This window comes from Bacillus rossius, chromosome 3 (genome assembly GCF_032445375.1).
Source record: "Bacillus rossius redtenbacheri isolate Brsri chromosome 3, Brsri_v3, whole genome shotgun sequence".
NCBI classification, from domain to species: Eukaryota; Metazoa; Arthropoda; class Insecta; order Phasmatodea; family Bacillidae; genus Bacillus; species Bacillus rossius.
The window spans coordinates 98159533-98176265 of NC_086332.1; the positions used below are offsets into that span (position 1 = coordinate 98159533).

The 16733-nt window shown below is 40.0% G+C and overlaps 1 protein-coding gene across 4 annotated transcripts in view; it reads left to right on the forward strand.

The window, feature by feature from the left end:
* LOC134531070 (uncharacterized) overlaps positions 1 to 16733 on the forward strand; it is a 300682-nt gene that overhangs the window by 241988 nt on the left and 41961 nt on the right. Inside the window, exon 1 of one of the 4 annotated variants that reach the window (XM_063366599.1) lies at positions 4222 to 4326. The exons of the other annotated variants lie outside the window; for them this stretch is intronic. The gene's annotated coding sequence lies outside the window, so the exon portion shown is untranslated. Of the gene's footprint in view, positions 1 to 4221; positions 4327 to 16733 lie in introns of those variants that run through there. 4 annotated transcript variants of the gene reach the window in all.

Genomic DNA, 16733 nt, shown 5'->3' on the forward strand with positions numbered 1-16733 from the left:
CTTGCTCCTCCGCCTGGCGCCTGTGCCAGAACATACTTTTACATACTACTTTCTTAAACTTATATTAAAATATTAATAAAGAATTGAGCTAGTGCATTATTGTATTGAATGTTTATTGTTAAAGGTTTTATAGATTTTTAACTAATTAATTATGAACTATTTTATTTTAATAATAATCGAAGCAAAAGTTAGAAAAAATATTTATCTTCATGTAGAAAGAAACATTTAAACGTATAGACTTCACACATTTCTTGCACGTAAACCATGCTATTTTGGAAATAAGTTACTGTAGATAATGGCATTTAGAACATAAAATAAAAGAAGAGATTGTAAGTTACATTAAATTTAAATAGTTTAGGTAGAAGGGTTAAAATATTATATTTCACCACACAACTGTCACCCGGGTTTAACTCAACACGTGCCTCGCCTACCTGGGTGCACACACGTTGTGCAGAGCTTCAGTAAAAACCACGCGTTTTGAAACCTTTTCAAGAAATCTTAGTGAAGTATGTCTTCGAAAAAAAATTTAAGAATTCAGTAAGAGCTAATAAGTAGTTTTGCTTCGGAATTACGTTTTTAAACTGTATTTTTCTTTCAAGTGCCATCATGGATGTACAGTTCCGACTCGCCGGATGAGGCGCGCCAGGCGGCTCGGGGCAACGTGCTCGTAGTCCGGCGAGTATCGCGGCAACGTGCTCGTAGTCCGGCGAGTATCGGGGCAACGTGCTCGTAGTCCGGCGAGTATCGGGGCAACGTGCTCGTAGTCCGGCGAGTATCGGGGCAACGTGCTCGTAGTCCGGCGAGTATCGGGGCAACGTGCTCGTAGTCCGGCGAGTATCGGGGCAACGTGCTCGTAGTCCGGCGAGTATCGGGGCAACGTGCTCGTAGTCCGGCGAGTATCGGGGCAACGTGCTCGTAGTCCGGCGAGTATCGGGGCAACGTGCTCGTAGTCCGGCGAGTATCGGGGCAACGTGCTCGTAGTCCGGCGAGTATCGGGGCAACGTGCTCGTAGTCCGGCGAGTATCGGGGCAACGTGCTCGTAGTCCGGCGAGTAGCAGGGCAACGTGCTCGTAGTCCGGCGAGTATCGGGGCAACGTGCTCGTAGTCCGGCGAGTAGCAGGGCAACGTGCTCGTAGTCCGGCTCGTAGCGGCCGCGAGTCCCGTCGGGCCGAGCTCTCGGCCGCTTCCTGCCGTCGCGCTCGTGCGTGTCCTCGGCCGGAAACCTCGCGCCGGGGAAAGTGCGTATCGGGGTCGAGTCCACACGGAGGTTCCCTCGCCTCGACCTGCCTCAGACAGACAGAAGCCAGACAGAGAGAGGACCAGCATGGAAGGGTGCGAAACTAGATGATGATGACCCAGTCAACTTTTAGCATTGTTCAAATCAATAATGCTTATAGTAGTAAAATAGATGTCCATGAAAGAATGTCCCAATTTCAGTTGTGTATTGCAGCAGTTTAATGTAGAATATTTACAACAACTCATACATCGAATTGAAGTTAAACTAACCTCGGTTTTCGTACAAATGTTCAATATTATTTACACGGCACACATCTAACCTAGAGTCCAATTCTTCCCACACTTTGGTTAACACGTCCGGATTAATGAAATCAATAGCCTCTTCAATTCTGTGTCTCAACTTTGGCAAAACATTAAGTTATTGAAATTAATATTTTTTATCTGAAATTATTTTTTTTGCATCTATCAAGTATCGAACAATGAACAGGAATCAATCGAATCAATCAGTATAGTAATCAGCTTTTTAAAAATTAGTTTTGGAATTTTTCCCGAATTTATAGCTAAATATTTACGATTTTCCAAGATGGCATCAAAATGTCAAGGTGGCAGGCGCCACAGTAGTAATAAATGATTACTGCACTCTGGTGGGTAAAAATTAAACTAACATGGCAGTATTGCATTCTTGCAAACGAAAACAAGATGACGGCCTCCAGCAGATGAAAACAAGATGGAGGATATGACATCATACTAGCTGGTGATATAAATACCATGACATTATTGGTGGGAGGTCAGTCTGCCGGTGGCTTCTGTGGAGGAAGGATAGGTCGTAATTTTTATGTTTGCCCTTACCGGGACCTTACTCGGAGCTCCATGACGGAAGTGCGTTTTTAAAAAATAATTTTTATTATTTGATTAATTTTTTTTATAAATGTTAAAAAATTTTCCAAATATTTTTGATAATAATTACGGAATTTGAAGACGGTGGCCGTAACAAAAATTGCAACGATCTAGAATCCAAGGTGGCGACCGTAACTAAACGTGCAACGATGACTTCATACACATCCAAGATGGCGGTGGTGGGCATAACGACAAGTGCAATGTTTCTAGAATCCATGATGGGGACGGTAATGAAATTTGCAACGATGATGTTTTAATTTAAGGTGACGAAATATTTTATTAAAATTTTTATTTGTATTTTGTTATGAATTTAAATTTTTTTTCCCGATTTTCTCGCATAAAAATTAAGGATATTCAAGATTACGGCCGTAACGAAAATTGCAATAGTTGCATCATTATTCAAAATGGTGGTCATGGCATCCTAATTGTCAAGGTCATGTCCTCGGAGGCTTGGGGAGGCTTGTAGATGCAGACTTTAAGCCTCTTTGCGGACGTTTAAAGCCGTTGGCATTTTTGAGGACTAAAACGGGAAATGTTTCCTCAAAACGAGAACTTTTCCCTCGAAATAGAGAAATATTAATTCTTCAGACTTTTTTTTAGATTATTTGCGGATTCCCTCCCCCCCCCCCCCACCCAAAAAAAACTAGAAATTTCGTCGGATTTTCGCGAAGTTTGGGCAAATTCCTACATTCAATTTAACATCTATAATATTGAATACTTTTTCGATTATTACGGTTGAAGTATGTTTTATGAACGATATTAGCTACCACTTGGTAGTGCTATATAGGGGTACAAAAAAAGTATTTTACAACTATAATTATCAGACAATATGTGTAATTTAATGCCAAAATTAGGGTTAAATGTTCAGTTGTGAATCATAATGATCTGTTGTGTCTTGGGGTGTCCAAATGTAACTTTTCTCTCACCCATAACCAGTTTACATTTACGAACGTAATAAAAAAAACCAACAGCGTAATAGGTAAAGCAAATAAACGATCTATTAGAAAACAGAAATGAATCAAATAACACATGGTCTTATTTTTTTACTCAAATTTTATCAAATTCTTTTGTGATATTCATTACGATCCTTTGAGAATGGAATCATGGAACTCCTATGGTGCCAAGCAGTCCACTTAGTAAGCAATTATTTAGAAACGAAACAGCCGCTGTTAAAGCGACGTGGCTGAACACAATTTGCCTATCATTGTTCACAGACGAACTTGTCCGGTGGCTGACCAACCAGCACTAGAACTTGCACAGCCTGGATTAGCCAATCGGACGTAATCCGGTCTACAGAATCTGACGCAGCCAGTAATCGAATGAGTACGCGCAAATAAAAGGATCCATCATGCCACATCGCTATGAAAAATAATGGCTAACGAATCTGGCTTCAGGCTAGAATCTAGAAACCTGTAAGATTGTAATGCATTTTCATTTAGACCGATTTAGCCAATGATTAACCAGTTACAGATGTAAGACCTTATCACGGGTAGTACATTCAACTCTTGTAACAGACTCAGTGACTTATAATAAATCTATATGTACGAAGGTCACTCAATTCACATATTTTTCAATTCGTGTCACTTAGCTACTGTGAGAGTAATGCATTGTGTGACCAGCAAGACAATGTATTTTTCGCGAATAGATTTCCTGACCAGCTATTTCTTAAAACTTTTGTAGCATTGACTGTGTTTTGTGGTTGGTTGGGTTTCATTAAGGTACGTGTCTACTGTCAACACACCAACCATAACCATCCAGTGCGGAAGCAATTCGTCCCTTATGGCCCGGCCAAAATAGGGCAATGGCTTCTTTTGCAGACGGTCGCCAATCACAAGGAAGCTATTGCTATCGCAGTCAAATATCAGCGCAGTCTGTTAACCGATCAGATTTTTTATCCGCAAAAAATACATGTGATAAAGCCTTCGGTTCGTAGCTGCGTGCACAGCTGTCGTGATTTCCACAAGCCAACTTCCTCGGCAGGAAGGAATGGCGCGACCAGGAAATGGTATTCCCCGACAGACGCCGTGACTCACAAGATGGCGGTCAGGGACAAAGTGCCGCAACTACCGGGGCGCGCGTCGCAGTGTAGTCTGCACGTGCGTGAGGTGGCGAGATACGTCACGCCGTGTGTACACGAACGTTAACCAACACCAGTGGTTTGAGACAAGACGAATTTAATATCCTGAGGGACAAGTGAGTAGATTGTGTTTTTGATAAAACATAGCGTATTAATAGGGCATGTGTTTTTGTGAAATAATATAATCGATCATTAAACTGCAATAAGTTATGGCTGCGCTAGCGATTGTTTCCTTGTGATTGGTGGCCGTCTGCAATAGAAGTCAGTGCCCTGTATAGCCACGCCATTAAGGACGCGTTAGCTTCCGCGATGGATGGCTATGTGATTGCTGATTGGTGTACTGACAGTAGTCCATTACCTGAAATAAACCGAGCCTACAATGAAATACAGACAATACTATAATTTGTATCACACAGCTGGTATGATAAATTCTTTTTATGAAAAATTTATTAATGTTTAAATGTAGAAATAGGTACTTGAATAATGTGCGAATTCAATGAGCTTCATGTTAAACTCCACAGTTTTCAAATTCCTCAGTCTGTATTATAGTCGCAAGTGTTGAGTGGAGGACTTTCTCAAGTGTCTGATTTTACATAACTTCAAATGCCATGAGGACATGTCTGACAACCTCCAACGGAGACGTAGCAAAATCTTAAAAGCGTTAGGATTTTAGCCTGTCTACAAATATATTTGCAAGATTTCCCTGTTAGACAGTAGATAATTTGATTGATAATAGGGTGGATTTATACGTAAACTATGTCAGGAATTTTAGGTTTTAAACACCATTTAATTCATGTTATACTTCAAAATTTAAAGTGTCAGCTAACTTGTGTGTAATTAATTGAATACCGCAAAATAACACATAGCTTATAATTAATCTTATTGTCGTGTCGTGTAAGAAAAAGGAGAGCAACCCTGTTTTAGAGTGGACGCCTTATTTATCTTTTGGGTTTTACCAATGTTTGTCAAGCTTTTCGCATGCTCATTCAGTTGCACAATGTGTTAATACGAGCACCAAAATGGCGTAGCAGTAGCAGTTCTTTTAACGTGTACTTAACCGGTCGCTTATTGGATTGGGTATGCACATCACGTGTACCGGGAAGGTTCGCTGATGGCGAATGGGTGTGTGGCATTTGTTCTACACATCGATGGCTACGCAATGTCGATACCTAAATGCCCAGTTCTGGTAATTGCACAATCGTTTGGCGAATGAAGTATCGCCAGTTTTGGCAAGTTGTGACCTTTAGCTAAACGCATGTGGCAGGAGTTCACTACATTCGCGGTTGTATCACTTTGACCTAAAGTGGCTTACTGCATAGTTCCTGAGTTTTGTATGTTCGAAGTAACGCGGCGTCCCCAACTTAAAACAACGCTTCATTCGCAAATAAATAAAAATTGCCAGTGGTAGTAGCTAGCGAGGCGAGACCGACACCTAGTTTATAAAGTAGTTTTGGACCCATACACTAGAATACTAGATAGTACCTTTCATAATATGTTACTAACATAACTTCATCGATTGTTAAAAAGTAATGCATAAGCTGTTATCGGGTAAAAAAAACCAGTGAACGTTAATTCGCTTTATTTTCTTAGCCACATATTTTGTAGCGTGGTATACCAAAAACATTTGCAACTCATAATCATTTATATAGAACATGCTCTTTTATTACAAACCATTTTTGTATTTATTTTTTTGCATTTTAAATTTTTAATTTACTAAGTAATTAGTCGTCTAGTAGAAATACTAACATTATAAATCTAAAACTTTGGGTTAACAACTCTAGCCCAAGGTTTTTTTTTTGGTAGTAATAATGGGCCCACCCAACAAATGTCCCGCGTAGCCTGGTTTCAGTTCCCAGTGCAAGAGTCGCACTTCATCTCCCTCCTTGTTCGAAGGTCAGGACGCCGACCGGCCGTCTTGCCTTGTTGCATGAACCGCGGGTCGACTGCTGACTGCACTCGCGCCTGTCTCAGGGGGAGGCGTTCCTGGGAACAGCGCATCACTTCCGCCGTGCGTCACCGGTCTGCGCCTGCGCCGTGCGACTGCTGATCTGTAGGCAACCACGACCGGCACCGTGCACGGGTCTGGTGGTGCTGCGTGTTTCACTTTCCGCCTACCCAGGCACACACGGTGTGCAGAGCTACAGGAAAAACAATGCGATTTCAAAACGACTAAAGATTTCCCAGTGTCGTCTGCTTACGAAAAGCATTTAAGAGTTCGCTGAGGGCCGAAAAGTACTTTTTTATTTTGGGTTAAGTTTTTAAACTGTATTTTTAGAAGAGTTAAAATGGCTAAAACGCATGTTTTCAGTGTAATTTTTAGGCGTAAAACAACCGGTACAGATTATTGAAAGCACTTTAAGGGACTTGCATTACACCTTTATCTTAATTTCTCCGCAATATAATGTTACGGTCACCGCTCAAATTTCAATGTTTTCATGTGACGACGAGAAGACTGCGCGCCAGTTTAGAGCCTTGCACTTAGAGACCATACCGCGCTATAAATACTAGCGAGCATCGCGCGTATCATCCCGCCTCACTAACACAGATACACCCCTGACGAGGCGAGCCCCTTAACGAACAACTCCGGGACACGGAGTACGGTGACAATTTATTTCTATAATTGTGTGTGATATTTAAACTACATGCGGTTTTCCATTGATTAAATATATTATCACTGCGAATAGTTTATCGAAAGGGGAACATATGTGTATTAGTGATCATGTGAATGATGCCAAAGAAGTAAAGAGAGGCGACTTTTCTGTATCAAAAGGCATACGTGATTTGGTAAATGTGTTTTGCTCTTCCACCTTGCCAAGCAACTCTTGAGTTGAATAATTTTCTCCCTGCGTTTATACATCACTATTTTTTTTTTCATTTTAATTTATTATTACTTTTTTCGTAAATTGACGGCGGAATAAATATTGTAAATATAAAATGTCCTTTCCGGGCAGGACTTGGAAACTTCTATAAACGCATTGCTGCAGTCTTTACTGAATTAACAATGAGCGTATTATTTCGAAACTGACGTTCCACAATCATGGGGAAAACTTTGTTCGACTAGAACTGTGAAATAAAAGTATTCTAAGGGACTGAAGTTTCTATGTAATAATGCAATTTAATCAATTAAATGCATTATTTATAACATAATACATTGTATACCTACTGGTTTTTCGTGCAATGTAAGTTTTATAGACGATTATGTGCACCACAATACACCCTCACGTATCAGACTCAGAATAAAATGAAATCATTTAACATGCATTGGTTATGATTATTAAAAACTATCTAATAGTCTCAATAAATGTTTTGTAAAACTGTGAAAGTTCGTAGTTTTTAATATGTGTGAAATGTGTTGTCCGTTTTTCATAATTATGTTTTCAATGGTCATTTGTTTTATATAACATTATGATAATAAAAGACTTTACTAAAACTCTTGCCACTCAACGTGAAACATTATTAGACTGCTTTTATCTAGGTGACCACTAGAGGTACCATCATGGATTTCTTTCAACACCTCTGCCACTTGACTCTTTGGTAGGAGTAGCTGTATTGTTACTATTTTTCCATTTGGACTCTCCCATGCCCTCATTAGCAGCCGATTCACCATTCTTAAGGAATTACAATGTGCCCAGTAATATTTCAAAGTATTTCGGTCACTGGATTGGAATATCTCGTGCCATGAAATACATTTCGTACCATTCTCTAGCCAGGTTATAATAGGTCCCAGGTTACAATATTGTTTCTGTAAAGCTTGCAAATTGGCATTTGATATGGTTGTTCGCTGAATGTCTTTGTTTTCCTCATTTTTCTGTGTTCTTTTGCAATAATTGCAGTCTACCTACAAGGTCTTTGGGAGAGAGCATCGGCATTGCTGTGAATTCGGGCTCTCCTGTGTTACATACGACAATCATACTGCTGTATCTGTTTAATCCACCAAGCAAGTTGTCCCTCTGGATTCTTGAACTGTAACAGCCACTTAAGTGTGCTATGCTCAGTGTGTAAAAGGAATTTTCCCCCATATAAATATGTATGTGGAAATGTTGCAGAGACTTCACTACAGCCAGGAGTTCTCTTCTTGTGACACGATAGTTTAGTTCAGGCCTAGACAAAACTTTGCTATAATATGCTATTAATCATTAATTTACATCTTGAACCTGGGAAAGCACAGCACTCAACACATCCTCGCTTGTATTTGTGTCAAGGATATATGAACCATGTTGATGGGGTATGCAAGTATGAGGTTAGTACACAGAGTTACTTGATGTCTTGAAATGCAGTTTCACATGCTGATGTCCATAGAAACTGTCTCTTATCCTGGGTCAGCTGATGCAGTGGTTTTGCGACTGCTGAGATCCCAGGCACACACAACTTATAGTAGGCACAGAGTCTCAAGAAACTTCTTACATAATGCTTCTTCTTAGGTTGAAGCCACTCCTTAACATACCGTATCTTCTCAGGAACTTTTCGCACTCCATCCTGCGAAACAATATGTCTCCTGAAATGTTCCCTTTTGCTGGAAAAAGAAGCAAGAACTTAAGTTGTGCATGGTGAAACCTGTCGAACACATCCTGGAGGTTTCCCAAATATTCCTTCACCGTATTTCCCACCACAATCATGTCGTCCAGGTATACTAGGCATGTTTTCCAAGTCAAGCCGTGCAGACAAATTCCATAAATTTTTATCATGTTGCAGGAGCATTGCATAACCTGAATGATAACGGTGAACTGGAATAGCCCACTCCATGTTGAAAAAGTAGTCTTCCTTTTTATTCTCGGGATGCAGCTCCACTAGCCAATAACCACTCTTCCGGTCTAATGTAGAGAACTATTTGGGGCCAGAGAGTATATTAAATGTGCCATCGATACATGGGAAAGGGTAGCTGTCCTTTTTCCAGAAGTCATTTAGCTTCCGGTAGTCTACACAGAACCTCAGTTTGCCATCCTTCTTCGCTACTAAAACGACTGGGGAAACCTTAGGGCTTGCTGATGGTTCTATTGCACCGCCCTCCAGCATAATTTTTTGCTTTTTCCTGTTTTGCTAGAGGCAGCCACTGTGGTGTTTGTTGGAGTGGCTCTACATAACCTGTGTTGATGCATTAGTAGAACAGTTTTGCTCTTCCAAGGTTAATATCCCCTAGAGATAATACATCCGCTTTGTTTACCATATATGCAGTAACTTCTTCCATCTCTTAATTTGCAAGATTATTTTGGCATCGCTCTAGTAACTGTTCTATATTTGGGTTCAGTGGCTGCTCGGCATGTCTTATAGGTGAAAATTACTCACATTGGCCTACCCATGAGACTAGTTCACAGTTAGCTTTTGGGTCGACCTGTTTTAGAACCTTTGTTCGTAAATCGAGGTTGACCACCCTGATGAGTAACACCTCGCCAACCTTTGAAATGCTTCGAGTGACTTGGAGCTTCACCAATCCTAATATCATATCTGGCTCAATCAGGCAGTTCATGTTGCCCCTAGGGTGTCCCATTAACACAGCTGCATGTTACCTGCTCATAGTTTGCTGGTATTGAAACAAATTTGCTAACTACCACTTGCATTACAGGAACCTCCAATTGGTCGGCGGTAAGCATAGCTACTTCTTCCCCTTTTATGCAGAGTATCTGTCCTTCCATATCAATAACGAATTCATATTGATTCAGAATGTCCACTCCTAGAATTACCTCATCGGTTATATCAGCCACAAGAAAGGTCCGCGATGATGTCCAAGTTACATTCCTTACCTCCAAATCCAATTGTCCATGCACAGGTGAAGTGTCTCCTGTGGCTGTTTTGAGTCTTCAGCTTTTTCCTGCTTACAGTGTCTCTGGGAACTACAGAAGCCGATGCCCATGTGTCAACAGTAAGTAAACACTGTATCCCATTGATCCACACACTAAGCAACAAACTACCTTGGCATCTCCCAAGTAAGGATTCATAAAAAACCCTACAAGCTACCATTTACCATAGAACTGGTATGCGCCTTCTCAAACCAGCTACTGCTCATTTCTCTTTTGTTTTTCTTGCTGCGATGTCTTCATACATGTCGGGTAGTCCCACTGAATGTGTCCTAGTTCATTGCAGATGAAGCACCGCGGGCGTCCGCCTGCTCTTCTGATCTGGGTACCTGGAGTGTCATTGAGTAACTTCTTCGATGCCCTGATAATAACTCCTTGATTAGGGTTGTTTCTTGCATCTACTCCATTGTAGGGCTCCAATCCAGCTCTCCTTGCCCTGATGCTTGTGTTTCTTGAGGCATTGCATTCTGTTTCGATTTCCACGGCCTGGACCAAGTGACCGCAGCTCTTCTTGGGCCAGGCCAAACAAAGTGTTTGCTGAACCTCCGCATCTCCGAGTCTGCCTATAAACGCACTGGTGGCTAGCTGCTTTCGAACGATGTTGGTTCTTCTGGGTAGACGAGGTGCACAAGTCGCTTAATGTCAGCTTCGAATTGTTGGAATGTTTCCGAGTATCGCTGCTGATGTGTCTTGAGGGCTGCTCTACACACTTCACCCATGAGTCGGTCAGCATACCGCAGTTCAAGAGCTTCTACTAGTATAGCACAGTCCTTCTACTCAAAAACTGGTATGGACTGAAGCAGCTCGAGCGGATATCCTCGTAGGGCCAGGACAAGTGCTTTGGCCTTATGTTCCTCGTCCCAGCCATTCACTTCAGGAGCTGCCTCGGGAATTGTCGCCTGTAGACAGGCCATGACGATTGGCTATTAAAGTGGGTGGCTTAAATTTTGGGTGGCTATTTGCAGCCCCCTCCACCGTACAATCCCCGGAGTAACTATTCTGTTTTGTAGCAGCGGTAGCTTGGACGTCAGCTGCAGTGCGGAGTCGCCAGGCTGTCCAGGTACCTGGCGCGCGTCGCGGCCTTGCCTCCCACGTTCGTAACAATATTAGTTCAATTTTATAACCTCTTTAAGATTCTTTATAGATTTGTTGTGACGGAAATTGATGTCATTTCCGTTTAGGTAGGCACTATTTTGATTACCTGATTGCATTAAATATCCAACGAATTAAAAAGCTGACCTATATGCAAAATACTTTATGGAAATTCGAGTCATCCAAATTTTTATCAAACATGGCTGCGCTATGTCTTTTCGGTGACGTCATAACCCTCCATCTTTATTTGTTACAACATTTTAGAAGGTGTTGGAAGCTAAAATTTGACAGCGTGACAGGGCCTTAAGTTTTCTAGTTCTTTCAACATGATCCGGACGGGAAACATATGATAAACAAAGCCTTTTCCACACGCCCTACATTTTTATTTTCACATGTAATTAATTAACTGTTAACGCTCGCCTAGGCAGTAACTTGGCGCCACCATACGCAAGTCCCTGTTGTGCTTGCAAGCAGCTTGCCTCAACGGTGACAGGAACCTTACAATCAGAACCTTTCGCGTAATTACTGTATTTAGTGACTTTTCAAAGATAACTGCTGCTATTTTAAAATATTTTTCTCGTTTCTAATGGATTATAAGTACCTTTGTTACGTAAACAGTTTCAAGCATACGCTCATGTTCTTCATCACTGCGATTAATACTTGCTGATAAAAGTAACTGAACACCACGTCGTTTCACTGTTACAACATTATTTTCACTTGTAGCTTCTCCCCACACAAAACAAATCGCCATTTCGCTTGCAATACGTCTACTCCGTAGAGCATCGGTCCACAAACTGAAACATTTTGGGTCGAAGGGTCCCTGCAGGCTCATTCTTGTCCGCATCTAGGGTACGTTAAGGTTGCCATAGGCCCAGAACGTTAAATATTGGTTTTAGGAACAAAAATCGTACAGGTCAAAATTGTAGGAATTCTAATCCCATACAAGTTTGTCCATGTACATTTATGCCTTAAAGTTAATAATAAACGAGATGATTTGATAACTACACTTTGCTACTTTCCCCCCGCTTAGTTAGAAAAATATTGATCTCATGATAACAATTGCACACAATAAAATGTAGAGAATTGAATTAGCAAGAATTTAGGACCAGATAATTTTGGTTGAAAAGTTGAAAATGGCAGAGATATCAAGTAAAAACAATTCCCCCTTGAATTCAAAATGGCGGCTAACGCACCGGCCGAATTTGTTCGCATTTTGTATTTAGACTACTACTGACCTCCTAAAGGCTGGTGCAATAAGCGTTTGGCCTTGGAGTTTTTACAAAGTGAAGCCTTTTTTTTTTTTACTAACCCGACTTGGCTATTATGCCCTGGCGCGTGTCGCGCCGCGGGCTGTGCCCGTCGTGGCCTGCAAGGAGGGGAGTTTAGTGTTCCTGGGGGTGGGGGGGGAGGTGGAGGAGAAGGCGTGAGAGTCAACCGCGGTTCAGGGTCACTGGCACAAGGCGCGTAGGCGAGCGTCGAGCCAGCGAAGCGTCCCTTCCCCTCACTCGCCTCATTTCCTTCAAGTTCCTTCAAGGCGAATCACATTGGGCGAGTGCGAGTTTACCAGCGCGCTCGAGCGAGCATGTTGTTTCTGGGTTTACCAGATTCCGCGAGCGAGCTTATTGTACCGGAGTTTACCAGATTACACGAGCGAGCTGTTTGTACCGGAGTTTACCCGATTACACGAGCGAGCTGTTTGTACCTGAGTTTACTAGAGAGTGTGCGAGTTAGCTTGGTTTGTCTGAGTTTACCAGATTGTGGTGAAAATACGTGTTTTATTTATTATTCCCAGATTTAAAAAAAAGTGTATATTCAAGGAAGGAAACTATGAAATATTATGGCAATATGGACTTATAAATGTTTTGGAATTATATTCGTAATGAGACGCCAATTATAAGATTTAGAAATTTGTATATAAAACCTTTCTACAGGACATGACACGAAGGGAACTTTTAAATGTTACGTGCAATTTAGTTTTTAAACGTTATTTTATTCGCCCAAAGAAAATAAAAAAGTTATTTCATCACGTATGAGTTACATCAAGCTTGTATTTATAACTTAATCTCTTACAACGTCAGAAAGACGGTAAATATATATTTTTATCTTATCGTGCGAAAGATGCCTGACACGTGAATCAACCCATAAACTCTTATCTCACCGAGATTACCACGTTTGAAACATTTCTTTCCTTACTCGTGTAAATCTGGAATATATTCCTCGTAAAAATAATTCGGACAAAGTTCCAAATTGATTTTATATAAATAATGTGCCAACTATGTTTTTTTTCTATAATACATGCTTTTTGCGTATTTGTTAGCAAACTAGTAGTTTAATTTTGTGACAGGTGATGGAGTTTCAACTTTGTACTTACAACGTTTTTTAAAAACATACATGTCGGTGCCGCCTTGGGCTATTTGTTTATTTGGGACCGTTATATTTTTGAGAGGGGCCTTACGTTGTTTGAAGGGGGAAGAGGTGATATTGAATAATAACCCCCAGAGATAAAGGGGGTGTGGGTTTGTGGGCACTCCCTAGAAAAAAAAGCAAAATAATATCTTTAAAACCACATTTGTAAGCCAACCTAATACTTAATTTTTGACGATGATTTTATAATTTATCTTTAAAATTTTCAATATCCTTTTCCTGTTAAATTACACTTAAGTTGATTTTATTTATTATAACGACAAAATTCAGTTGAAATTACGTCATTATGCAAGGGAATATAAATTTTTAAAATTTTTCTAATGTGAAATATTTAAAACTCGATTGAGATAGAATGGTACTGAACAGCAATTAAATAATTTGGTAATAACTATTTAAGTTTTCTTTTTACCGTTAATGCCCATAATTTTTTATGGTTACATGTAATTATGTACGCGCATTAGAAGTTATACTTACTTGGCGTAGTAAAACAGTAACTTTAATTTTGCATGAAATAATTTATAGAAATAAAGTAATAAAAGGACGGGAGTAATAGTATGTATCCGGCTGGAAAAATAAATAATTCTATAAAATAAATACTCAGTATTCAATATTAATACAAACATGTGTTTAAATTAATTATTTAATACAGTAAAATAATCGAGATAAATTTTAACATTATAACAAAAATTATTAATTTACTGAATGTTTATTCTAATTTATTATTTTAATTATTTTTTTAATAAATGCATAGTTTATAATGCTACTAAATTATACAAACGGGAACATAACCTCTTAATCACTCCCATGAAAACTTTCATGACACTTCCTGCCAGCCACAATGGAAGATTACAAGCAACCTGACATCGTTATACATACGGGAACATAACGTAACTTATAAATATACTTAAAATAGTTTATAAACAACAATTGGTATCACTAATATTTACAGTAGGTATATAAATGTCTTAAATATTATGGACAAGTATTCAATATCACTGAAGTATAAGAATTAAATGCACATTTTAATTTTTATTTGTATGTAGGATTTTGTTTTTCATCGTGTGAAAATTTCGTTGCATGGTGCGAGGGTATCGTAAAAATTCACTCATCATATTTCAGAACGCCCTAAAGAAGTATAACTTCCAAAAGAAAATAAAAAATGAGAAGGTGTTACGGGTCCCTTCCAGGGTGGGGCTCTGTGTGGTTGTCCGGCTTGCCCGGGCCTGGAGTCGCCCCTGGAGTCGCCCCTGGAGTCGCCCCTGGAGTCTCCCTGGAGTCGCCCCTGGAGTCGCCCCTGGAGTCACCCCTGGAGTCGCCCCTGGAGTCTCCCTGGAGTCGCCCTGCCAACATAACGCAACCACACACGAAGTCGCTGGGTGGCTCCAAGCGGGATAAGCCGGGCCTTTTCATTCTTATTTCCCGGGTTTGTCTAGAATTATGTGAAATATTCGAATTTTTATGGGAAAAGTAAAAATAAAATTGTTATTACATTAGCATGTTTTTTTTAAAGAGCTGGTCGGTAGGTACCTTTCTATTTCGATTGGGTGTTAATGATTTCGTTCTAGAAAGATTATATTTTTTTTTATCCTATATAATTCCGCCATTTCAATGGAATCCGATCTTTACCATTTAGAAAACAGAGGCGACTATAATTTGTCAGTAAAAAATAAGCAAATCAATGGTGAAATCTAATTTTTGGGCTGGCTTTAAAACTGTGTTTTAAGCCTTGGCCTCTCACGCCAAATTATTTTCCAGAATTGAGACAGAATTGAAGAGGATATTGCTTCCATTATTCTGGACGTGTTAACCAAAGTGTGGGTTGGATGTGTGCCGTATAACAAAAGGTGCTCATATTGAACATTTGTAAGAAAATTGAGGTTAGTTTACCTTCATTTGTATGATTTATTGTGAATAGTCTAAATTAAACTGTTATAACAAAACATTGAAACTGGAATATTCTTTTGTGGACATCATGTATTACACTTAGTGAACATATGTTGAAATAATTTGTGAGAGAACAACAATTTGATGGGAGGTATCGGATTGAAATTACAGAAAAAGTCCAAAAATGATAGCAATGACAATTCAATTATAAAAAAGAGTAAATGTAACACAGTACATGTGATAGAAGTGAAACTTCTTTTGCTAGTCAAACCTTGACTCGTAAGTACCTATATCGTAAGGTGCAAAATGGCACAGAGAGAGAGAGAGAGATAGAGAGAGTGAGAGAGAGAGAGAAAGAGAGAGATAGGGAGAGAAGACCATTTTCTGAATAATTATTGATCAATCAATAATGATTCATTAATATAAATACTACGCACTGTTGAAAGACTTATAGAATAAAGAAAAACTGTGCTTGTTACTGTTTCTTTAAACAATTCTTCCATTTAGAAAATCCCAAATCTCTGAACTAAATATGAAATTCATAACCGTTAGCGCTATCTATGCGGGAAATGCAGTGACTGTTTCAACAGCACTCTCTACGCTGCTGCTTGACCACGGAGGGACGTGAGCGCGCTGGTAGCAAATATAAAATTCAAGGCATTCACAGCTGACTGTATAGGATACCTATATATATTTTCTGAAACAAGCGCATTTGCTTTCATCGTTCATCTAGTTCTCTCGGTTCTATTTTTTTTTTTTTGGTGGGGGACGAATCATCACACAAAGAGAAGTACGAAAAATGAGCCCAGAAATGTACATAGCATAGAGATCACTTTTTATTTATTTCCCTCCTCTTCTGATTTAGTATATGTTGGCTGACAGCCCGGCGGGAAACGACACAAAGTCGCCCCCGAAAGAACCAGCGCCTCTCAAACCTAAAGCGGACATAATGTCCAAGCGCCCAATCCCCGCATGGTAGAATCTTTCTACTCGGTCCAACTCTTGTTCCTGAACCATCCTTCTGTTTCCTGTAACCAACCTGCTTATTAATGCATGCAATTTTTCATCCCGCATGTAAGTGCCCAGGTTTTTCCCTGTGTCTGTGCAGGTTTTACCTGGGCCCAACTTATCTAGTTTTAGTCTAGAGTTTAGAAGTGAGGGGAGTTAGTCTTGGTGCCAATCGCAGCCATGGCGGGCCAATCCCCTCGTAGTGAATAACAACAAGGCCAAGTTGCTCTGGCCAAGTATCTTTTCTCTGTCCTTTTTGCATGAGAAACATTTCACAACAATGTCTCACGAAAACGTTGCACTTTAATTCGTCCTTGAAATTT